Source organism: Mesoplodon densirostris, chromosome 2 (genome assembly GCF_025265405.1).
Source record: "Mesoplodon densirostris isolate mMesDen1 chromosome 2, mMesDen1 primary haplotype, whole genome shotgun sequence".
In the NCBI taxonomy this organism is placed as follows: domain Eukaryota; kingdom Metazoa; phylum Chordata; class Mammalia; order Artiodactyla; family Ziphiidae; genus Mesoplodon; species Mesoplodon densirostris.
In genome coordinates, this window is record NC_082662.1 from 134,174,918 (window position 1) to 134,201,068 (window position 26,151).

The following is a 26,151-nucleotide window of genomic DNA, read 5'->3' on the forward strand; positions in this document are numbered from 1 at the left end:
GAACAGAATACTTTGAGTCTCAAAATATCTCTCCATAAATTAGTTATTAACTACAAAGGGACAAATAATAACTTCACAGTGGAGAATGTGCGGGGGCATCACCTTAACCAAGATGCTAGTGAGACAGATAACCATCAAGGGGCTCCTGTAAGGATGCACAGAGAGACACACCGTCACCTCTGTGGAACACCATCCAAAGCACAGAACATGAAAGAACCATGAGGAAACAGCACAAACCCAGAATGAGGATCATTCTACACAACAACCAGCCTATACTCATCACAAACTCCCATAATATGAGGGTCAAAGAGGCTGAAGAATTATTTCATACTTAGACCAAAGTGACATGAGAACTAAGTGCAATGCATGATTGTAGACTGGTTCCTGGCCTGAAAAATTTAGCTACTAAGGATGTTACTGGAATAACTGGCAAAATTTGAATATGGATGGTAGATCAGTCAACAGTATCAATGTTAAATTTCTGACTTAGACCACTGTGCTGTGGTTTGGTAAGAAAATGTTGTTTCGCTTAGGAAGTAATCACTATTTCCAGGGAAAAGGGCAAAATGTGTCCTTACCCTTAAGGGGTTCAGGAGAAAAACACATGTATATATGGAAAGACAGTGAATGCCAAAGCAAATAAAGCTAAATATTAATAATTGGTGAATCTAGGTAAAGCACATACAAGAGTTCTTTGTACTAATCTTGCAACTTTTCTTTAAGTTTGAAATTATATCTATAACTATATATCTACATCTATATAGATATATAAAAATCAACACACACAATTCAAAATAAAATGCATCAACCTAAAATCCAGCCTATTCTTCAGGTATTGTTGGCAATCTGAAGAGAAACAAAGGCTAGGATACCAAAAGGGATTGGGTCAGTAGATCCATTCATTAGGACCCTGAGTACATTTCTACTAACTTAAATTATGCTTTCATTTGAATCAAACATTTTGGACTGCCTTCAACTTAGTGCCAATTACTTATACATTTAAACACTCAAAGGATGAATTCCATACTTTTCCCCAAGTGAGGCACAAGGCTGTCAGTATTCTCGTGTGCTAACAAGGAAGCAAGGCCAATTTCTATAACCTAACTATAGGACTTCTGGGTACGTAAATTTTTTCTCATATGCCCAGTTCCCTATTTTCTTAGAAAATCCAATTTGCTCTGCAATTTCAAATACCACAGGCTCTTGTTTTTGTCACAACAAATGAACTATTTTATTCTGTAGATTCTTAAAAAGAAATTCAATGAATCTTTGCTCACTGCTAGCTTTTCGAGATCTCTCCCAATATCTCTTTGATCAAGCTTTTCCACCCACTCTGGAATAATCCAGGGGTAATTAGAACTTCTTACCTTCTTTAGCCCAAAAGGAGCCAATTCATCACAAGCTGTCATGGATTCTGATTCTAAATTACCAAGAGCCCCATTACTAACAGAGGCAGGGAATCTTCTTTGCAATTAAAGTGATTGATTTCTTTGAAGACGCAGTAGCATTTCACTTTTTAATTATGTTCATTTGGACCAAATGTGAGAAAATCCTTCCTCATTTTATTTTCCATCCAAAGAACACGATACAACAAACATTAATCCCAGAGTGATACAAGGCCAGACCTGCAAGGGCCTTAGGCAGAGCTGGACATCAATCAATGGGTCTTGTCCATTTTACAGGGTCTTAGTGGCTCCTTAAGCTCTAAAGGGGAGAAAAGGGACTAATTATTTGTTACATCACATACTTCACCTAAGGGCTGGCCAAACCTTCCAGCATCTGCTAAGTTGTGATGAGACAGCATTAGACGTTTAGATAAACATAGACTAGCACCGAACAGAACAATTTTGTTTCTTGTGCAGGCAAAGAACAGAGCCACAGTGCTGGGGATAAAGCAGTGTGTGCAGGTAAACATAAGCAACGTGGGAACAAATCTGTTTTTTCTCACTTAGGTGGTATTAACATGGTTATGTGTTGTCAAATTTTGAAAGAGAAAAATAAACAAAAACAGTTTGGGAGAAGAAGGAGGACACTCCGGAGGATCTGAAGGAACGTGAGGACACCAAGGCTTACACAGATTTCCCAAGGCCTGAAAGACACCTGTCTGTCCACTTTGCTTTTAACCTTAAAGACTGGCCAGTTGTGGCTCCCGCAGCCTGTAGACACGGGGCCTGCATCCTTATCTCCCCTTCCCCACTCTCCACGTGGGCAGCAGACTGGCGTCCGTTCACGCACTTGAGACATTCAAAGGTCAAGGTTTTCGCTCAATGAGTATCTTCCAGTGATCTGTGCTCCAGACAACAGTGACTACCCTTTGTCCTGGTATGAATGCAGTTGCTCGCCGTTTTCCAAACACTTTCACACATATGTAAAGAAGAGTCTGGGAGCCCTCCAAGATTTTAAATTTTAGTTTAAAATGAAATTATATAGTAAGCTTTTGAAAAATTAAAACATCCACGTATGTGAGATTGTACCTCTGCCTTTACTGCAGGATGTTTGCAAAATTCAGGAAGCCCTGCCTTTCCATTCATTAAACACATAGTCGTTGAGCACCTCCTAAGGGCAAGGCAGGATGCCAGGTGATGGAGGTGGAGAAACAGGGCTTGTTCCTTGCTCCGATGGGGAAGGCATGTAAGCAGACACCCTCGGCACAGGAAAACACAGAATGGAGGTGCTGTGATGGGATAAAAGGGTCACGCTTATAAGAACAAAGGAAAAGCGCATCCTTCCAATGCAGGAGACACAAACAAGCTCAGGAGGTTGGCAGGTGTCTTGAAGGAACATCAGTCTTGCTGAGGGGGGGCAGAAACTCCAGGCTTACCCGACGTAGCACGGGCATATATGCTCACCACATTCCAAGAACTAGAAACACAAGAAAGAAGAAGCCAGACCAGACACCACAAAGCTGTGACTGTTGGGCTCAGAAGTCTGGGATTTTTATGAACCAAGGAGGAGCATGAAGGGGAAGTGATGGTCCAACTTGCTGTGCTGGTAGGGGCAGGTGGGGGCAGATGAGGCTGCTGAAATGATCCACTGAGGGCTGACAGAGCTGGCTGTGGCAATGGGAATGGAAATAAGTGGAGATTCAAGAGATTTGGGGCCGGTACAAACCACAGGGACTTGGAACCATCATATGAATGGATGAGGAAGTAGGCAAAATAGACTCTGAGCACTATTATATGTGAACACTTGGATGGCGTCCATGGACTGGCCGGCTTTTGCTGTTGAAACATTTACTGTGTTTAAACAGTCACATCCTGCACTGAGCCCTTGTTTTAAGCTCTTCAAACATCCCTGAGATAAGTGGGGGAGTTATTTCAATCCTCCTTTTTACAGATGAGAGAACCATGACTGGCAAGGTTTAGCCCTAAGCAGGAAACCCAAGTAACCCAACTAATTGGTGCAGAGCTGGGACGAAAGATCAGTGTAGTCCTCATTACACAATCCAGCGAAACACAAAGATGGCTCAAAACTGTCCTAGTGGCATGTTTCCAGCCTAAGTGGGACAAAGTTCATACAACTTTAAATCGTGAGCTGTGTTGTAAGGTGGTCTGTTGATAATGTCCATTCCAAAAGCCAATGGAAAGCTACCAGTACGCTGAATCATTAAAAACATGGAGGTACAGGACTCAAGTCTTACACGGTTCTGAAAAAAATACCCTTCACAGATGCTATTTTTAGACTCAAGTTTTCCCAGCATAGTTTTTAAACAAACAATCCATCTAAAAAGCATGTAAAGAAATTCATTGACAAAGGTTTAGATGTTTTAGGACTTTAATGTCCTTCACACGGTCAACATAAAACACTGACAATGGATGAACAATAGGGGAAAAGACTATTCAGCAAAGATCTTCCTTCTTCGGCATCACTGGTCAAACACCAGAAGGAGAACGATCACGTGAAGCAACAGTAAGGGAATTTAACACAGATTTTTAGTTTAACAGCATAACTGAAAAACAAAACCAACCAACCAACCCACCAACCGATCTTCTACCCACTGAAAGGAAAGGAAAAGTGAATCAGGGAGCTTCCAAATCTTGTGAAGCAGCTTAAAAAGGGAGAGGGGAGGGGGAAGGGGAGGCACACGACTGTTGAGAACATAACACTCTAATGCACAAGGTCAAGGATCCTAACAAATTCTCAAAGTCTCAACATATACCAACAAGAACCGTATTATTAGAAATATAAAGGCACAGAGATATAAATGCATAGATATATAAACTATTTGGTAGTAAAAACAGACCTTGCTATACAAACATATAGTAAGTCACTTCTATCGCTTTATGAGAACAACCGTATAGAGAAAGAATCCAGAAGACCCCACTGCTGTCATCTTGCAAAGGATCAAAATTCAGCACGTAGAGGGCCCCACCCACCCTCCATGCTGTGTGTCTGTGTTTCTCTAAAAATAATAACCTGCAATTGGCATATAATTAAACCCATAGGCAGCTTTGAATATGAGATCTAAGCAGCAAAGACAGCAAAGACAACAGTAGCTGGAATTTGGTAGAAAAGTAAGAGAAGACTTTTTAAAAGCTTCCAGTTCAAGTCAGAATTAAGGTTAAGTTTCAACAGCTTGGGATAGCTGTGGATGCTTTTCTGTTCTCTGAAAAAAGAAGAAAATCTATCATAAGTATGTTCATTCGAAAAAAGTACTGTGTTTTTTAGCCATGCCCAGGTGACTTTCAATTTTGTACACTGTTCAAGGGCAGAGTGTATATTAGTTAGGATGTGCTCATAGCTGGTGCATCTCCAAAAAATGCTTCATAAAGGCTGCCAGCTTCTGACATCTTCGATGGTGACAGCATTACACAGAGAGGCCTGAATGCCTCCCACGGACCCAGAAGAACCACCGATGCAGCCGTTAAGAACAGGAGCATCTGGTTGAGCATCAGGATGACCCTCCTTCCCGTCACCAGCTCCTGCGAGAGTCACGGCACCTGAGGCCATTGTGACCAACCTCCCACCTGAAAGCCCCTGCAGGTGGCCAGGAGCGTCACACATCTCAGTCATTAGAAAATTCCTTTCCAATGGCAGCGAAGGACCGTCATGCTCACAGGTAACCTAGGTTAGCTCAACTCTTCAATGAGCCTGCTGTGCAAGGGGCAGGGAGCGGGCAGCTATTCTCATGCGTGAAAACATACATCTTCCATGGAGCTCACAGAATTAACTACTCTCTCTGATGTTCAGGGGAGCAACAGTGTCTGTTCTTACACTGAACAGGCTTGTGCCAGCTGCACTGGAGATGGAATGGCACCCTTTGTGCTGTCAGAGCAGAGACTTTCAAAGGAAATTTTGACCAAAGCTCCTAGAAGGTGTGGCCCGCCCCACCCCCCGTGCTCTCGGCCGTGGAATCATGCTAAGGGGCCTGTAAACAGCAGCAGGAGCACCCCCGTAACAAACGGTCTTTCCCAACTAGTTACAATAACTGCTACTCCAGGATGGACAGGCTCCTAGATGTGTCTCCTTCAGCGTCTGAAAACTAAACCAATTCTCTGACAAGCTTCTGGATGGGACACGTACTCACCACCTATGCCCTTTCAGGGAGATCATAGTGAGTTCAAGAGCTTTGTCGAGAAATCTTTTTTCTAAAGCATCATCTCCTTTGGTGTTGCCAATGCGGAATGGAATATTCAACTTGCTTCTATTCTGGGCCTGCACTGGACATCTGAAAAACATGTTTTTTCTTCCAGCTATTTTTCTGCAATGTGCAACTGCCATTAACAAAGCAACAGAAAAGTTTTAAAATCCATTTTCCAGATGCAAACAAGAGATTAAAAAAAAATCTGTGCCAGCACATTTATCATTTACTTAGGGAGATCACTCTTGCATATGGAACAGTGAGTTAACATTCTCTTATATGACTCATACTTAATTTCCAAGAGCCTCAGTTTCCTCATCTGAATATTAGCAATAATAATAATATCTCCATTTCATACTAGTTATGACAGTTCAGTGGTACAACATAGATGAAGCTTTCAACCCATGGCAGCCACCCAGCAATATGAATGACCCTTTCTCTACAAGGCTGCAGAGAAAAAAAAATAAGTTGGTCCGAATAGTGGCGGTAAGATTTAAAAATAATGAGCAGCAGCTTTCAAAGCACTTAAAACACTGTATTGTCCCAAGCTGTGTGACCTTGAACAAGTTACAAAATCTCTCTGTTGTCCCTCTCTGATGTGAGGACTAAATGGCCACAAATTCTCTGCAGCCCTCCCAGCAAGAGGTGGGGTCTAGTGCTCCACACCTTTTGAATCTGGGCTGGCCTTGTGGACTTGCTTTGACCAAGAGACTGCAACAAGAGTGATGCTGTGCAACTTCCAAGCTGAGGCCTCAAGGGGCATGAGGCTTCTATACCTGCCCTCTTAAAACATCACTGCCATGGAAGCAAGCCCGAGCTAGCCTGCTGGAAATAACAGGCCCAGCCCACAGCCAGCTCCAGCTGCCAGACAGATGAGGGGGGCCATTTAGCCTCTAGGTGGATCACCAGATGACTTTGGTTGAATAAGTGATCTCAGATGAGACCAGCAGAAGAAACCACCCCACTGAGCCCAGCCCCACCTGCTGACTGAAAAGAATCCTGAGCAAAAGAAATGGCTGTGGTTTTCAGTCACAGTCTTGAAGTGTTCTATGATGCAAAAGTAGATAACTGATAGAATTTAGAACAGCATCTGGAACACATTCAATGCTATGTAAATATCGATTGAAGTCAACAGAGTTCTCTTTTCATTCTCCGCACCTTGCACAGGGATCATACAGACTCTCAAAAATGAATGGGTCAAGTTTCATCTAGGATACGTTAGTATTGGACTTCAGTTTCTGATTTGGAGAGTGAGCAAGCCAAAATTATCTTCCGCTGACAACCAAAGGAGACAAACAGAAGAAGAGCTGACATGCTATTCTGGATTACAAGGAAAATATGTCATAACTCTCTCAATTTTCTCAAGCACATCCTATTTTATTCTTCCACTTCTACAGGGTGGGATTCATTGAAAGTAAACAGCAAAGAAAAGCAGTGTGATGAAGCCCCCATTAAAAGCTATGCTCGGCCCTCAGGGCACACACATAATTCCTGTTAAAGTTAATAGGAGTCAAGTGCACGTCGACAGACAGAAGAGACACAAGCAGGGAAACTAAGTATCCGGTAATAGGCTTTGAGCCTGAATTCTGGGCCCCCCTTTGCACAGGTAGTAGGTATCCTGGTTGATACTGACGTTAAAAATGTAGTGTCTACCCTCTTTGATATTCTGCTGCCTCAGGCTCCCCAGGTGACAGTCCAATTATAGAGCTGGAGCAGTAAAAAGGACACGTGATTTAAGGGGAAAAATATTAAAAGGGGGAAGAATTAAGAACCTGGATTTACAAAGAATCTGTATTTACAGTCGTCCCCCACACATTTACCCATCCTACTGTGAACGTAGGTGGTATCCTGACAGCAACAATGTCATAACAACTAGAAATTGAAGATTAAATTTGCACGGTGCCTGAGAGTGTCCCTGCTGTGGGGCTGAGGGAAGGAAGAAAAAGATGAAGGGGGATCAGCTGCTCCCAACGTAGCAAGACGGCTGTGGAGGGAATTCAGATTCCACAGGATAAGCACTGTGGAAGCACAGAGCTGAGCAAGTACCTCTGCCCAAGGGAAGGTTGAAGGTTTCAGCGGAAGGGAGGTGGGAAGGGTCAGGACAGGGGGAAACGAAGGAAGGGCATCTGGCAGAGAGCTGTCTCTGCCAAGGCATTGGGGACCGCAGCAAGTTCTCTGTAGCACCTGGGGTGCTGGGTGTCTGGCTGGGGGCAGGACTGCAGACCGCAGAGGGCCCTGCAGACACGCTCTCCTGGGAACTGGATCCATCGGATCCTGGAGCACGAGGAGCAATCAGGTCTGCACAACAAGGAGTTCTGCATTGTAGAAAAAGCACTAGAACACAGGGGCTGGAGGGTGGGGACACTGGGGGAGAGGCCTGCTAGAAAGCTCCCACAAAGAACTTTCTAGGTCAACAGAATTAAGGCTCGTGATCAAGACGGGGACACTGGGGAGTTCCAAGCATGGGCAGTAAATGAAAATGCCAATAAGGACCCAACGGTCATATAAATGAGTATAACAGGCCCAACATGAGAGAATCAGCACAAACCCCCTACGTTACCTGTTAACTGTGAGGTCCCGTTCTTTACTTCCACAGAGACACAGTCTCCCTTTTGCTTGAAACATATGGCCCTCCCAGTCTGTTTCTCCCACTTTCAGAGACACGGGGATTATGAAATAAGACATCTGGATTTAAATCATCTTCCCATCTTCCAGTAAGGGCTCAAATTGTGTGTTTTAAACCCTGTGAGCCACACCGAGCACTGCCGTGGGCTGTGCTGGGCCACCGCTCCCAGGAGTTATCACTAAATCCCACAGCAGGGGCAGGGCCTGTGGCCGAATGAGTTGGGGGCAGGGAGAAGGTGCCAGGCTGACAGAGCTCTAGCGGGGGGGCCAGGTGGGTGTGGAAGCAGCAGGTAATCCTGGGACTACAAAGCTTCCAGGACAGTGTCTGAGCAGCACTCCCCAGGGAGTCTAGGACGGAAGCTGATAAGGATGGTGGTGACTGGAAAAGCGGTGCCACAGTCAGTCATAGAAATTTAGGAAATCCTGAACTAACAGGGCTACATGGGTTTCTGGACTCAACTTCCTAGAGCGTCTCAAGAGCTCCAATGAATCGTGAACTCCCAAGAGGATAATTCATATAGAAACAGAGTTTTCCCCAAATGCATGTGGCTGAAAAACCCACTGCATCTCTGGGATGAGTATTCTAGAATGCCCACTGAGAAACCCCTGGACTTCCCAAGGTACCAGAGGGGTGTGTGTGAGGGGAAAGGCACCACCTCAGCGCAAAACAGCATCTCACAAAGGTGGTGACGGTTAGTAGGGCGCAAGAGAACCGCAGGCAGCTGGCAAGCGATGACAAGACGCTCGTTTCAGTGGTGTCTGCTCCAGAAGACAAACCAGAAACAGGAAGGGCGCGAAGAGTGCATCCTGAGGTGAGAGAAGCCCACAAAACAGTCACTAGGCCTCTCCTGACTGCCTAACTTTTTTTTTTTTTTTTTTTTTTTTTTTTTTTTTTTTTTTTTTTTGCTGTACGCGGGCCTCTCACTGCTGTGGCCTCTCCCGTTGCGGAGCACAGGCTCCGGACACACAGGCTCCGCGGCCATGGCTCGCGGGCCCAGCCGCTCCGCGGCATGTGGGATCTTCCGGGATCGGGGCACGAACCCGTGTCCCCTGCATCGGCAGGCGGACTCTCAACCACTACGCCACCAGGGAAGCCCTGCCTAACTTTTAAATAAAAAATTAACTCTAAATTTGCACACGATTAGGAAAACTAGAGTAAAAATATAAAGATCTATTCCCTTCCATAGAGGTGGTTGCCATTAACAGTCTTTTGTGCATTTTCAGGATCAGATACACAAATGTGTATACGTGTATATATGCGTGTTTCCGTTTGTACATATATACATATATAGTATTTACAAATACAAACACTGTGGGTTTCTAAGTGGAATCATAGAAATGTCCTTTTCTACACCTGCTCTTTTTCCTTCTGACCTCATGACGTATCAGGTCATCTTCCCAGTTTGCTCACAGACCTTCCCCGTTCTCCACACACATGTTACTCCATACCACGGATGGATCCTAATTTCCTTCATCAGACCCCTCCTGAAGGACATCCGGGTTGTCTCTACATTTTCCCCATTATGTAAGTATCCCTCATTGGACTTGCAGGTGCCTGATTTTATGCACACTTCTGTGCAAGGCAGAGTACTGGCAGAGGGCAGGTGCCTAGAAGGAAAAGTCTTTGGTCAAAGAGCAAGAGAGTTTTGAACTTTGATGGACGCTGCAAACCTCACTCCAAAATTGAACACATTTATTATACTTAACATAGGCAAAGTGTGTTTGTTCCCTCGTCTACACCAGATGTTATCAGTCTTTAGAATTTCTGCCCATCAGAGGGGAAGAAAATCCCATGGTTTTAATCTGCATTTCCTAAAGAAGTTGGCCCCTCTTCAACTGTCTAGTAGCCAGCTGTGTTTCTTCTGAGTTGTTTGCTCATACAGGTAGAAACCACCCCCTGCCTTTTTAAAATTTGCTTATCCTTTTTCATTTATTTGTGGGTTCTTCTCTATATCAACAGTAACCTTTATATGTTAATACACTACCCAACTTTGGTGTCTGTCATTTTGTTTTGTTTACATCTTGAACTGTAGAAAAGTTTTAAATTTTCATGGAATTAAATATCTTTTACTTTATGGCTTCTGAGTTTTATGGCTTACTTAGGAAGGCTTCTGTACTCCCTACACTTACACAGAAATTCTCTCCTGTATTTTATATTTGCTTCTTGCATTTAGTTGCCTTTGCATCTTTTCGACTGACTAGAATTTGTGTATGCTATGATGCAAATATCTAATTTCTGTTTAAATGAATTATCAATGCTTCAATCAATCAATTAGACAAAAAGTCAAGTTAGACTGTAAAATTGTCTAAGTTAAAATACAATTCTCAAGTAAACAGGGACCTGTTTCTGGACTTCTCCTCCGATCTCTGTTTCCCTCTGCCAGTGGCTTTATATATTAATAGATCATATGTTAACATTACATTTTATTAATGTTAACATATATGTTTAAAATGTTTCATCTATCCTTTTGCACTAACTTTTTCAGGAGAACACTGAACTGGCTTCTAGATATTTACTAATTTTTGTGACTATTGCAAATAGGATCTTTCCTTGTTTTTCAGTGTTATTTCTGGCTTATGGGAAAGTAACTGACTTCTCCATACTTAGACACAACTGATCACGATTCTGAACATGATCATTTCTAGTTTTTCCACTGATTCCTGCATTTTGAAAAAACAGTCATGATCATCTGTGATTTTTGTTGTTTCCTTAGTAAAGGCTCTGGAAACAGCCCCCCCCCACCAATCTCCCCATGTTTTTATCCTGCCTGATCCCACTTCCCCGCTGCACCTGACCCTAACCTGTCTGCACTGCTATAAAACACTGTCTGTTCACAGGGTTCTGATGACAATAAAAGGTATTCATATCTGTAAAGTGCCAAGGGCTCTGCCTACTTTATTTTATTTTGGGGTTGTCAACAGACACATCACATGTTTCCCTCTTTCCTAAGGCCTGGACCCCACATGAAAGGGAGAAAAGGTGACCTCGTATCTGGATATGGATTTTGTCACTTCAAGAGCTTTATCATATTAAAATTAATATCTAATAAATATTAAACACTATGTGTCAGGAACATCCTAGGTACGTTCCATAAGAAACACAAATAATATTAACAGCTAACCGTTAAGGAAGTAATTAACCGTTAAGGAATAACCATTAAAGCTGTTTTAATTTTAGCACACCAGAAAATATAAGGGGTATAAGTACTAGTAGCATTAAAAAAAAGAAAGAGGGCTTCCATGGTGGCGCAATGGTTGAGAGTTCGCCTGCCGATGCAGGGGACACGGGTTCGTGCCCTGGTCCGGGAGGATCCCACATGCCGCGGAGCTGCTGGGCTGGTGAGCCATGGCCGCTGAGCCTGTGCATCCAGAGCCTGTGCTCCACAACAGTGAGAGGCCTGCGTACCGCAAAAAAAAAAAAAACAAAAAAACAAAAAAACAAACAAAAAAACAGTTACCAATTCTAATAGTAGCTTTTCCTTTTCGACCACTTTCCAAAATTATAGTTCTCTTTTTCTGTATAGAAGCTTTGGATGGTTCCTTCACCGATGGAGAAGTTATCCACTGGTACTGAGAGAGAAATGATAAATATGCCATTTAAGTCACAGGTAATTTAGGAGGGTTTGATCTTCATTAGAAATTAAGATATTTTAAGTTAATAAAAGGTCTTCAATCTGCATTTCTGGGAAGCTAAATTAAAGCATCACACAACATTTTCAAAAACATAACAGCCATTTTACTTGATTAAAACTTAGTTTTAAGATGGCAGAAAGTACCTTGATAATTTTCTTTTAAGAAGGAAAGAAAAACAAGCCATTAAAGAGAAATTCTTCCGAGAGAATTAAAACATGTTATATACCTCTGACTTGGCACTCCTTCCATTCTGGAGACATTTTTTGGTAACTGCTTTCAGCACAGAATGATTTAAAGTAAAATAAATTGAAATTAGAGTAATTATTTCCCAATGAGTGGCTATTTCCATTTAAAACCAAAAGCCAACTAATTATTGCTTTTCCCATAAAATTAAATATGAAATCTACATTATGTAATTATACACTTATTTCCCCCTTTGTGTATTCTAATTTCTTCCTCAAAAACCTAAGATGCCATCTTGCAGACTGCCCCCAGTGGCTACTATTTTGGCAGCAGCAAAGGTCAGCTTTAACCATTTTGCATCTAAAGTGGCTTTAGATACCTTTGGATAGAAAGTACAGTCTGAGCACCATCCAGACGCTTAGATACCTAAAGGGCATCCAAGATAACAAACCAAAGTCCTGATATTCCCTCAAAAGCTGCTCTTCCCATCAGCCCCCTTCTTCTAAGTGATACCACCCAGTTGCACATAATCATCAATGACTTGTCTCCTTGTTACTATTTCCTTCATACCCCACATCTAATCTATCTGCAGGTCTTGATAGCTACACCCTCAAAACACAACCTGAATTCAATCACTTTTCACTTGCTCCAAACTTCCAACCTAACCTAGGCCATAAACATCTCTTATTTGGAGCACTGTGACAGTCTCCTAACTGGTCTCCCTGTTTCTCTTCTTTATCCTCCCAAGTCCATTCTCTATACCAGGTCACCTTATTGAGATACTATTTGGATCATGCCTTTTTCCAGTTCAAACCCCTCTACTCATTTAGAATAATCCACATCTTTACTCTGGCCTTCAAGACTTTACAAGAGCAGACCCCTGGCTAGCTCCTTGACCTCATGTCATACCACACTCTTCTTCACTCGGTACTCTGGCCATGTTGGCCTCCTTGCTTTTCCTTAAATACTCCACCCACCTACATGCCTGCATACTCATTGCCTCCTTGTCCTGGAATGTGCTTACTCCAGTTCTTCCATGGCTTGCTCCTCTCTTCATTCATGTCTCTGTTCAAATGCCACTTCTCCAGTGAAGCTGTCCCCTAACAAACCTATCCAATGGCGTCCTACCTGCTCTCCCTTGCTCTCCTTACTTTAAGATATTTTTTGCACTTCCTACCCTCTAAAATTATATTACTTATCTGTTTACTCATTTCTATCTGAACTCCCTCACTCTCCTTACTTTAAGATATTTTGGCACTTCCTACTCTCTAAAATTATATCACTTATCTGTTTACTCATTTCTATCTGAACTCCTTCACTAGAATGTAAGCTCCACGAGGGCAAGACTTTTGCCTGTCTGGTTCACTGCTTTATCCCTAGTGCCTACACCCATATCTGGCACACAGAAGATATTTTAAAAATTGCTTGTGATTCTGAAAAATGAATAAAGTGCTCCTGGCAAGAATTCAGAGGTTGCACAGGAAAGAAATAATGCTCTTGGTGGAAGTAGGCTTAGTATGTAGGTTCACCTCTATTCAGAGTAGAGATAAGAAAAATTTACAAGTAAAATTCACTTTAATTAGTACATTATCTGCTAAAAACATAAGGGAAGTGCAACACTACAAAAGTACAGTTGAAGCTTGAACAACATGGGTTTGAACCTTGCGGGTCCACTGACACACGCATATTTTTCAATAAATATGTACTATCGTCCTACACGATCCAAGGATGGTTGAATCCACAGATGTGGAACCACTGACTATAAACTTATACCCAGATTTTCAACTGCGTAGGGGTTGGCACCCCTAACCCCACGTTGTTCAAGGGCCAACTGTGTGTGGTGAGGAAAGTTAAACACATTAAATTTTAAAAAAACTGTCAATACGTGAACAAATTCTTTTTGTTTTGTTACGTGTTTATCAATATCAAAAAAGTGACCACATACCAACAAGTGGATATTTTCTTATATCCAGAATGAGCAGAGTTCTGTTGGTTTCAAGGGTCTTTAGTAAAGCCTTTGCTCCTTCACTGGTGAGGCCACACTGTTGCAGGTCAAGTGCTTTCGATGGAAGACAAAAGGTCACTTCCTAACTCTACAGATTTAACATATAGACAACTCTCATTTTCTCACGTGTGGAAGAGTCCTGCACAAGACAAGTCATGGCAGGTTTGTAATTTTGGGTATGGAAAAAAACAGAAACGTATATGCACACACATAATGCATGATCCAATTTAAAAACCTCTTCTTGAATGTGCAATGATAACCCTGGCTTTAGTATCAATAAATCATCCAACATATTTTACAATTACAGAACTGAAGAATAACTGTATATAATGTATGAGCAAAAAGCATCACAAAATGAATCTCAGTTCATAATTAGCAAGGGCGGCAGAGGCATGTAAACCTCACAAGCAAAACCTGGTGGAGCTCAGAAATGCACTGCATTCTTTTGATCATGATCTTCAGCTCCAAATCACACTTGAAACTAGCTAAAAGGGGAAAACAAAATAGAAGAAATGTAATAACTGTTAGTTTTAGAGGAAAAAAGGACAAGTCTAAGAGGATACAAATAATAACAAATTCAAACAATGTGTGAATAGAGAATACATAGTAAAAACCTATCATGAAAGTATGATGGTCAAGAACTCTCTCCATAAAAAGTCAGACAAAAACCAGAAACACTGAACATGAATTCTAGTAGTTCTGGGGCTGAACAACCTACTCATTTAAACCAAAGGGATCATCACCAAAGCACAGGTATTAAAAAATATTACATGAAAGGAAACTATGATGAGTCTTTTTTTTAAGTGTGGTGTGGACCATCACATTAAAATAACTGGAGTCTTTCAACACCCCCATGACACATAGAAATAGCAAGTAAGACATACAGATCTGACAGGATATGATACAACCCTTACAAACTCTCACTACAGAAGAATGGACACAGGGTATAATTAACCAAATAGCCAAATTAATACAAACAGCCAGTAAACCTCACCAGTAAATCAAATGAATACAAAATAAAACAAAATGTAGTTATTTTCCTATCAGATTAAGCCAAGATTCTGTAAGAAAAGGCTTTAAATCATATCTATACCCTTCTGATCCAACAACTCTCTTTCTAAGAATTTAACCAAAAGAAATAGTCAGAGATATAGGTAAGGATATATATCAGAGTACTATTTGTAACTGAAAAACTGGACAAAGCTTATATACAAGAATGGATAAGCTACGTGCACTGTGGCATATTCATACAATGAAATACTGAACAATCACAAAAAATGATGCAGGAGATGCAAATTTACTGACTTGCTAAAATGCTCATACTAAATTAGTTGAAAAAAGTTATAAAATTTGGAGTAATCCCACTAGCATATAGAAAATGCACATAGAAAATGGAGAGGTACTCATTTTTGTAGTTTTACATTTTTTTACAAGTGCTACAAGCCACTGTTTGTGAGAGGCAGGCTTCACATCTACTGTTGGGGTGGACTATAAATTGGCATAGCATTTCTGGGTGGTAATTTGGCCATGTGTATCAAAAGTCTTAAAAATATGTCACCCTTAGTCATTCCACTTGTAGTACCTTATTCTACAGAAGTAATCCCGATGGACACAGAGATGTATATACAACATATTCACATTGTTTCTGACAGGGAAAAGCAAACTGTCTAAATCGAATTACAAAGAATTGATTAAACTATGGGACATCAATACGATGCAATACTACATGATACATCATTAAGTGAAAAAAGCAGGAATATGAAATAGCAAGTATACTACAATTCTATTTTTGTAATCCCTAAGTGTACAAATATATTTGTAGGAAAAATAAAGACTGAAAGTATATACACCAAAATGAACAGTTATTATGTCTGGGTATTAAAATTATAGGTAATTGTTCTCTTGTTTCTCTGTATTTTCTATAAAGGATATATGCAACTCTTAGAGAAAATTTAAAAGCAAAATAAAAGCTATCAGTAAAATGAGGCTTTAAAAAATCCTATCACAATAGTATCATGCCAAAAGCTAAGCATATTTCATATTAAAAATTCAGTAGTTTCAATTTTAGAATTTACCTCTAAGCCATAAATCCTCACTAAGAGATTCTGCCAAAGCACTTGCACCCAGGTCACCAATGAGCGTGGTGCAGTTCAGAGTGATGCGCCTCAAACCAGCCATACAGTCAAGATCAGGTCTCCTGGAATGAAGACTCTCAGCCCAGGTTTCTTCATGCTTTCTGGTAGTCTGATATGTCAAAGATTTAATGGGATGAAATTAAGATGCCTGAATAAGGAAACAGGGTGTGCCTACTGAGTATGGCTTATTATGTCAGAGATTTACACACACACACATATCAAGCATATATGCCAGGCGCATCAACCTGAGAAATTCAACAGTCACTTCTGGTTTACGAGTCCAGTGACCCTGATTCTACTCGGTCAGTGATTAGATTCTAGCCACTGGATAGACTGTTTCTGAACACTTATGTAAAGTTGGACAACTCAATTACAGTCTATGAATTATTTTCCTTATCTTCTAAGTCAGGGAATTGGTTCTAAATTCTATCATTGCTGAGGCTCTAAATTTCATCATTCTGTCCTCCAGTGGTCTCCAAACACCTGACAGGGCAAACCATAAGAAAACTTTTTAATATGCATCTTATTTATTAACAAATTATATACACAAAGTTCCATACATATAATTTATGTACATGATAAACTACACAGATTTTTTAAAATAATACAAAGGTAAAAATGTTCTAGTATTTTCTTTTCCTAACTCCTAAGGCATTATTTTATTTTACTTATATTTTATAAATATTTATTTATTTGTTTGTTTGGCTGTGCCAGGTCTTTAGTTGCAGCATGCCGGATATTTTAGTTAGGGCATGTGGGCTCTTAGTTATGGCAGGCACGTGGGATCTAGTTCCTGGAGCAGGGATCGAACCCAAGCCCCCTGCATTGGGAGCACACAGTGTTAACTGCTGGACCACCAGGGAAGTCTCAAGCATTATTTTAAAAACTATATTTACAAAATGTATATCTCACATGCTACCTAGGGTATGCACACAAGCTTTAGAGGCCTGGACTATGCACAGCCAGTTTGATGTGCCTTGGAAAAATAATGGTTTGACATTTAAGCAGAAGTACTGTCTTAAAGACATTCAGTTCTTTATATTCATAAAGTAAATTTTGGTAACAGGGAACACTGACTGTAAATGAAAAAAGTCTTATTACATTCTTGAAAAAATAAAAGACTCCAAGTGCCTTTGTTACTCTAAAAGGAAAATCATTAGTGTCATTTTTCTATTAACAATAACTTATCAAAGCTCCAAGGAGAAACAACAGCAATCACTTACACAGTGCTTAGTATGTGCCAGGCACTATTTATACAAATGAGTGCATTTACACCTCATAATGAGGCATAGAGGTTAAGTGATTTGCCCATGGTCAGTAGCTATGAAATGGGAGAAAGGGAATTTGAACCTAGGCCACTTGGCTTCGGCACCCAAGTTCTTGACTGTTTTCTACCTCAGGGGTCAATGGACTTGCCCTGTATAGGCTCAAAGAATTTTTCAATTTTTAAAATCTAAATTTAAACATTTCCATATTTGTGGGCTATACAGTTTCTGTTGCAACTACTCTGCCCCACTGGCGTAGGGTGAAAGTAGCCATAACTACCATGTAAACAATGGGTGCGACTAAGTTCCAAAAAAACTTCCTTTACAAAACCAGGCAATGGGCTGCATCTGGCCTACCAGCCAGAGTTTACCTATCCCTGAGCTGCATCATCAAACTATTAAAAAGCCTTCATATCAAATTATTAAATAACTTTAGGCCTAAATACAGTCATAGTAACCACTGTAAAGTTTTAAGGTATTATTTTAAAAACTGTATTTACAAATTGCTGATGTACTGATTTTTATTAGTTTAAAAACTACAGCAGCTAATAAACACTTGATTCATTTAAGTCTTGAAGACTATAACGGCATAGTTTCTTCACAGTATTACAATAAATGTTTTCAGTAAAAAAATACATAAAAGTATTATTAGGTATTATATATTAAATCTCTTATTTCTAAAATTAAGTGGACTATCTTTATTAAATGGTAGAATCCCAACCTGAAAAGTGGTCATATTCTTTCAGCAAAATGAAAGCTGCACTCACATGTATCAAAAGACAAAAATTAGGGCTTCCCTGGTGGCGCAGTGGTTGAGAGTCCGCCTGCCGATGCAGGGGACACGGGTTCGTGCCCCGGTCCAGGAAGATCCCACATGCCGCGGAGCGGCTGGGCCCGTGAGCCATGGCCGCTGAGCCTGTGCGTCTGGAGCCTGTGCTCCACGACGGGAGAGGCCACAACAGTACCGCAAAAAAAAAAAAAGACAAAAATTAACTGCCCTCTGTATCAATATATTAATGTGTTTCAATCATATATGTTTTCATGAAAGTTTAAACATAAAATCACCTTTAAGATCTAGGCCATGTGATCTGCTCCCTGCCATGTCTGAATACACCCCGTGAAGTTTACTTAACTTGTCTTAAGTGTGATAGAATTCTTTATACCTTGACAAATAACTAAAAGGAAAAAAAACCCACATATACAATAAGATGAAGAGCCTATACATTTGTCAATCTTGACTTATTTGCTTTTCTTGAGTCAATTGGAGGTTTATAGCCACATTCTCAAAATCATTAACTACAATCTTCCCAAACAGGTAATTGACGAACAGATGCATTCTAAAACTTGTCAGTAACAAAGTGCTATTCCAGTTTACAGCAACAGTTTAATTCTATTTAGATACTAAAACTGAATACACTGAATACTGCAAACTTTATTCCCAACCACTCAGCAAAGTACTACATACATTTTCAGATATAGGAAAAAAAAGAAAAAAAGAAAAAGCATAAGATTCTTCCTATTTTCATTTCCAAAGATACATCCCAATCTTAATGATCAATCAGTGATTTAAATGTCAACTATAAATCCAGTATTTTATTAGCTGCTATGCAGTATTCTATACTAGAGCAATAGAAGAGAGAGGACCTCAAACCCTCTGTTCCCTCAAACTGAAAAGCAGGCTTCCTGACCCCTCCAGACCACTACTGGACACCGGGAAGGCACACTAATGTTTCAGGACCCCATCCAACAGTCACCTGCTTTGTGATTACTTCCATGACACACCCTCACCAACACCACTGAGTTTGCTGCTCCTACAGGACGTTACATGTATTTACTATTTTAACACATAACACAGTGCATCATAATTATGATTGCAGATAGATGTTCTAACAATTTAAAGAGAATGATGACTTTTTTGCTCTTTACATCTTGCTATTTCCCTTCCCATAATATTTCTTGAAGAGAAACCATAAATATATAGACAAACACAAAACACAGAAAATATACAAAATGTGTGGTTTGTGGCTTAACACAAAGTTAAGTAAAATTAGTTCTGACAGTATCCAGAATGACAAAATTTCATGGTACAAATGAGAATGGACCAAGGTGTGATCAGGTACAGGAGACAATCCAGGCATGAACAACACCAAGGAAAGGTAGACAGGAAGTAACATGGTGTGTAGGAAATCACGAGACCAGTCTGATGGGAAGAGACTTAAACAAGACTGAAACTCACTTTCTAAACCTCCATCTCCAATTGGACAATTAGCAAGACACAGGTGCACCAAAGTGGCCAATTTATTCAATCCCTTTAATATGGAGGAAGAGTTTAAAATTTTACTGGTTTAATTTGCCCCAAAAGCAACTATTAAATGTTGGCAGGACACAATGAAGGCTTACCTTTGTTAACATAGTTAAGCCTCTCTCTCTCACAACTAGCCCACTTAGCTCCTTGTTCCTTAGCAAACCCGATGCACTTACACAGCGTTTAAGAGCTTTACACAATTGGAAGGTCACATCTTTATTTCTTTTCGCAGGAACACGACTTCTGTAAACTTTATTTCTGCCAGAAGCTAAAGCAAAATTATTGTAAAATAAGTGATTTAAAACACACATTTTATCATCATTAAAAAGCATTAAAAAAAAGCATCTGCTCTGTGCTAAGGATTAGAAACGACTCCTGCCCTTAAAGCCTTCATTAAGGAGGGACATGTGTAAACTCAAAATTTCAATCACATGAGATAAAGAAACATAACCTTTATGCACAGAGGCTCCTTTGGAGGCAGAATGTTATATCCAAGTGATGGCTTCATGATAACCCTGGAGCAGAATCCAGAAAGATGAGGCTATGCAGAGTTGGAGTAGGAGTTGCAGTAACTGCAGAGGGAACATCTGTGAAAAGACACTCAAGCCTGACTCCTGCTGGGCACTGTAAATACTGCAGGTGGGGATGACTAAAGGCCAGGGGTCCAAGTGTGAGAAGAGACAGAAATGAAAGAGATGTTGGCCCAAGCAAGCCTGGGAGAAAGCATGGCTTGTATCCCACAGGTGGTGAGACCTGGGGCTACCACTGGCTGAGTAAGGGTGCCTCCACTGATTAGAAAAAGGCTCCCTGCTGCTGAAGGACCGACTAGATAAAGGGAGTGATCACAAAAAGCTCCCCTTCCTCAGGGCAAAGAGCCCTATGAGGCTTGGCCGAACACAGTTCAGACTACACGCCTCCGTGCAGAGCACACGCTGGGCGGCTACTATGCAGTAACTCTGTGTGGGCAAGCCATTAGCAGCATTATTTTAAGCACATCTTTTTATGTTAGAAGATCACTTAACCAGAGCAGGCAGATGAACTTAGAGGAACTGAATCCAGGGGCCGTGAACCACCCAGGAGTTTCGGCCATAGTCTGGGCCAAATGTAATATGGATGAAGAAGCAAATTTAGGAGGAGGCCAAAATTTACAAGACAGACCCACTGGATGCAAGACATAAAGAAAGTTCAGTGAAGGAACTCTGAAGAGAATGGGCTCTACAATAAATTTTTCTTACATTCAATGTAAAATATTAGGCAAAATTAAGTACCGTGGCCTTTAAGGTCCCTTCCAGCTCTAATTTCTTTTGATTTCTAACTTATTACTCTGGTTAAGTAAAGTCCCTTCAGAGGTACAGAACAGTTCTTATACCTGAATGGGATGCAAAGAATAATCTGACTTCTCTTCACCAGGGGATGAGTTGAACTATCCTTGCAGAAGAGATAACAGATGGTGTGAACCCCAGATCCTGGAAAAGGTCCAGGCACACGATGAGTATTCAGCTTTTTGAAAACAAATGAACAATCATTTCCTCTCCTACATCTTCACACCCTTACTCTGCTGGTTACTTTCTCACAGCTTATAAACATCCTCAAATATACCCACTTAAAAATCTCTCAGACCTATGATTCTTTGGATCTTCTTGTGGGTAACCTAAGTCTCTACCATGCCTTCAAACACCTGTCCTCCCAAAAAGCCCAGATCTGTACCTTGGGTCCAGACCCATCTACCAGGCCCCTTTAAAGCACTGAAGATCAAGTAAGATCCTCTCGCCACCCCCAACCCCTTCCTACTGTGCTCTGTATCTCTCAAAAAGATGCAGCTGTAAACTGTCACCCACGCTTGCTGCCCTCCCTTTTCTAACTGGTCACCAGGCCCCACCCATTCTCTCTCAGATCTGCAAAATCCAGTCCAACCTTTTATAACTTAAGTGGGAACCTTAGATTACAATTCACCCTGCACCCAATCAAGTGCCTTGCACATGGAGGTCCGAGTGAGTCTCTAAACCACAAGTCCATCTCACTGTTCTTTAGGGTTTCCCACAGCCTTCAGGATAAACATCTAAACTTCTGACAGGACAAACAAGGCCCCCTTCTCTTGGGCCCCACTAAGTTTCCAGGATCAACTCTCATTTCTTTCCCAAACCCTGAGTTCCAGTCCTATACCTTAGTTTTGCCATATTTTCTTATATTTCTCAAACTTTGACACACTCTGCTCCCTCCTGCCACCCCAGGAGCTTCTACATATCCTTAGAAAGGATGGCACCTCCTCCAAGAAGCCTACCCTGAACTTTCCCTTCCAAGATTCTGTGCTCTGCAAAGGGGAAAGGTGGGAGGGGGAAGGATACATTAGGAGTTTGGGATTAACATATACACACGACTCTATATAAAACAGATAATCCACAAGGACCTACTGCATAGCACAGGGAACTCTACTCCATATCCTGTAACAAACTGTATGGGAAAAGAATCTGAAAAAGAATGGATATATGAATAACTAAACCACTTTGCTGTACACCTGAAACTAACACAATATTGTACATCAACTAACCTCCTATATAAAATAATAATTAAATTTTAAAAAAAGATTCTGTGCTCTGTAGCACCAGAACTCACTTCTTCCAGAGCACTGACTATTGTTCTTGTGTTTACCTGCCGCCCAGTAGAAGGGGAGATTACCTAGGGCAGAAGCATCATCTCCAGCAGTCCTTGGTTCTGACAACTCATTCAAGTGCCAGGCTACTTTACACACATAACCTGCTTAATTCATTCTAAGAACCCACAGAAAGAGTGGTTTTTAATGTCATCTTACAAGTGTGGGGATTGCAGTTCAAAAGTAACCTGCCCAGGCCACAGACAGCATAAGCCCTGGAATTCAAACCCTAAGCTGCCTTCACACCAGTGCTCTTTCCACTATATGATACGACTATTGAAAAAAAATTTTTTTTCCCTGAACCCTGTTTGAATGGAAAGGAAATGAAGCTGGGATATATCCGTTTCCTAATTGCTTTGGTGTGTACCAGGCAAAGTCATTCAGCAGACCAGATAACATCTGTGCAACAATTAACGATGCTCCAAACTGTGCTAAGTGTTCTACTTTGTAGAGTCTAGAAGCATTAACACAGTGCATCCTTGTAACCACCACAGAGACTGGGACCTGTTAAGCCCACGCTACAGATGAGAACACTGAGACCTAGAAGCCTTAAGGCACTCGGCCGGGGTCACCGAGCTGGCAGGAGTCCTAGGCCGCACGCCCTGTCTAGTGCATGCACACCCGGGCACTGGGCACTGGTTCTAGTGCACACCCTCCACCTTGAACCATCAAAAACCCCGCTTCTCAGCGCCAACACGAGGGGCCCTGGAAGCGGGAAGTAGAAAGCTGTCTCGACAAGCCATGGCTGGAAGAAGCTCTGGATACAGATCAGGGGCAGCGGGTGCTCAGTAGCGGCGCCCAGTGCACACCGCGGGGGCGGTCGGCCTTAAGTCCAGCGGGGCGTCCCGCAGGGAAGCGCGCATGGAGGGCAGAGGCACCAAGTCCTGCAGCGCGCACACGTCCTCAGAGCGCAGAAAGAAGTCGGCCGCGCTGTCCCGGCGCAGCTTCACCAAGTGATCATGGCCCGAGCACGGCCTCGGGGACGCTGGCTGCGGACACGATGGCCACACCCGCCTGGGGGCCCCGGCCCCTCAGGCGCCCACCGCTCGGCGGCTGCGGCTGGACCGGCGTCGCAGCCAGAAGACATAGGGCCACGGGCCCCAGCTACGCCGACCCCCCCATGCCGCGCTCCGGAGACCCCGCGTGGCCTGGTGTTGGCGCAGGCATCTATGCCCTCCACGCCACGGGGCTGGGGTTTACGTCAGCGGGCGGGACCATTGGGGCGGGGCTCGAGGACGTCTGCACGCTCGCCATGCGTCCGCACGCAGCCCTGTCTCCCATGGTGACGCGGCCTGAAGAGTAGGGGCTTGAGCTCTGAGACTAAGGCAGCGCGAAACATACGAGGTGTGGAGACTTTGGGGTTTCCAAAAAGCGTTTGCTGACTCATCCAAACAAAACTGAGACCTGGTTGTATCGACGCATTTTAAAAGTAAACTCCCGTAGGTGTCTGTGCTCCCCCCACCCAGGAGAGAGCCTGCACTCCGTGAGGGACACACGAAAGGCTGAGTGAACGTCTGCCTGTGGTCCCTTACCTGGTGCACGGGTGTGTGAATTTATGCGGAGAGCTCTTAATTTCTGTAGTTTCTGCTAACTTGACACGGTAGTTGGCAAATGGTGACGTGTTCCATGCATTCAGGACATGATCGTGGTTACTAATAATCACTTTGTTTGGTACTGACAACTCCACAGAGAATTTACTACTGAATATCCACTTTCCAGAAGAGAAACTGAGGCGTAGGAAGTGAAGTGACTGAGTAAGAGTAAGGACTCAGACAACTGGTGTTAGTAAATTAACCCTGCAAGGAGGCCGTTAGCCTGCGGTGGCTCTAATGATGCGGCCGCCTACGTAAACCAACAAAAATCTAAGCCTGTCAACGCCTCAGGGTGGCGAACACTGCTGAGGACAACGAGTCACAAACCACCAACTAGGCTTTAAAGTTATAGCAAGCCAGTCATTTCCTTGCTTTGCTTCTGCCCTTTTAAAATAAACATCTCTGCAGCTCCTGTGGCTGGAGTGCTCCTCACCGCTTCCGCTTTGGTGGTGCCTGAATTGAATCTATTTTTGCTCACGTAAAGTCTTATTTTAAATATGCCTCAGTTTGTCTTTTAACATTGGTCGTAGAAGTTGGAATTGTGTCCAGTTTCTAGAACAGTGGTCGTCCTCTGGTCAGGCCTTAGGCGTTATGCATACCACATTCCTCTTCTACCACCACCTTCTGGATGCCTCCACCCACTACCAGCTCCCGCGTATCAGATCCCCTAGATGTGGTCAGCAATGGCTTTCACATGCAGCATGCTCACATTATAATATCTCAGACACTCCTCCGTCCTCCAGCCAGCGTGTGAAGTGAAACATTACCATTCCTGTTGAAGAGCCTGCTGTGACCACTTTCCCAAACACAGCCACTCCCCAGCTGACCCTGGGTAACCACTCGTCTGAACTTGGTCTCCATCACTGCATGGATGTCTTTCTATTTAGGCTACATTTTTAAGTATTCTTAAACCTCATATAGTATTCTACTATGTTTTCTCTTCTTACTTGCTTTTTTTAGTGTTATCTTTGCTAGGTTCATCCATGCTGACACGTAAAGATCTGTCTAGTTCATGTACTTTCCTCACTATGTAGGATTCCCATGTAGGGAAGTACAATAATTTATATGTGCATTTTCCTGTTGATGGACATTTAAATTGTTTCCAATTTTCAGTACGATTTCTGTTTTAAAAAGTTTTTATATACTTTCTAAAGGTCACTTTACATTTACTGTTATTACAAAATATTGGCTATATTCCCTGTGTTGTACAATACATCTTTGAGCCTATCGTACACCCAGTAGTTTACATCTCTCACTTCCCCACCCCGTATTGCCCCCTCCTCCCCCTCCACACTGGCAACCGTTAGTTTGTTCTCTATATCTGTGTCTCCCCTTCTTTTAGTTATATTCGGTAGCTTGCTGTATTTTTTTAGATATCATATATAGGTGATATCCTACAGTGTTTGATTTTGTTTGACTTATTTCACTTACCACAATGTCCTCCAAGTCCATCTATGTTGCCGCAAATGGCAACATTTCTTTCTTTTTTAAGGCTGAGTAGTATGCCATTGGTTATAGGTACTGCATCTTCTTTATCCATTCATCAGTTGATGACACTTAGGTTGCTTCCATATCTTGGTAATTGTAAATACTGATGCTGCGAACATTGGGGTGCATGTATCTTTTCAAATACATGTCTTTGAAAACACGTGTTTTTGTTCTTTTTGGATTTATACCCAGGAGTGGAGTTGCGAGGTCATATGGTAGTTCTATTTTTAGTTTTTGAGAACACTCCATACTGTTGTCCACAGTGTCTGCACCAGTTTACGTTCCTACCAACAGTGTACCAGGGTTCCATTTTCTCTAAAAATTGTAAATTTTCTTCCTAGGGGTAATTGAGATGATAGTTGAATAATAACATAAGATCAGGTGAAGTCTAAAGAAATTTTAGAAAACCTGGATAGAGTAGGAAAACTTCTGTTCACTGGTGTCTGAATGTTAGAGAGACACCAAGACATGTGGGCCAAGTTGTGGAGAGAAGGGAAACACAGACACAAGCTTGACACTTGGTGCAGCTTTTCTCCTTGGGGCATTTGCTGATTCAAATGTTACAGCCTAGGAGCTGAAAAGCGAAAGAGTTCAAAAGACTCTAACGACAAAAGCCAAACGGCAAGAACCGTTTTACATTGATAAACAGCATTTTAACTATGGAGAAGCAGAAAATGAAAAGAAAGAAC

The 26,151-nt window shown here is 41.9% G+C and overlaps 1 pseudogene; it reads right to left on the reverse strand.

Moving 5' to 3' along the window:
- Positions 1 to 7,677: 7,677 nt before the first annotated feature.
- Positions 7,678 to 23,636, reverse strand: LOC132476181 (centrosomal protein of 78 kDa-like; annotated as a pseudogene).
- Between the last annotated feature and the right edge of the window lie 2,515 nt (positions 23,637 to 26,151).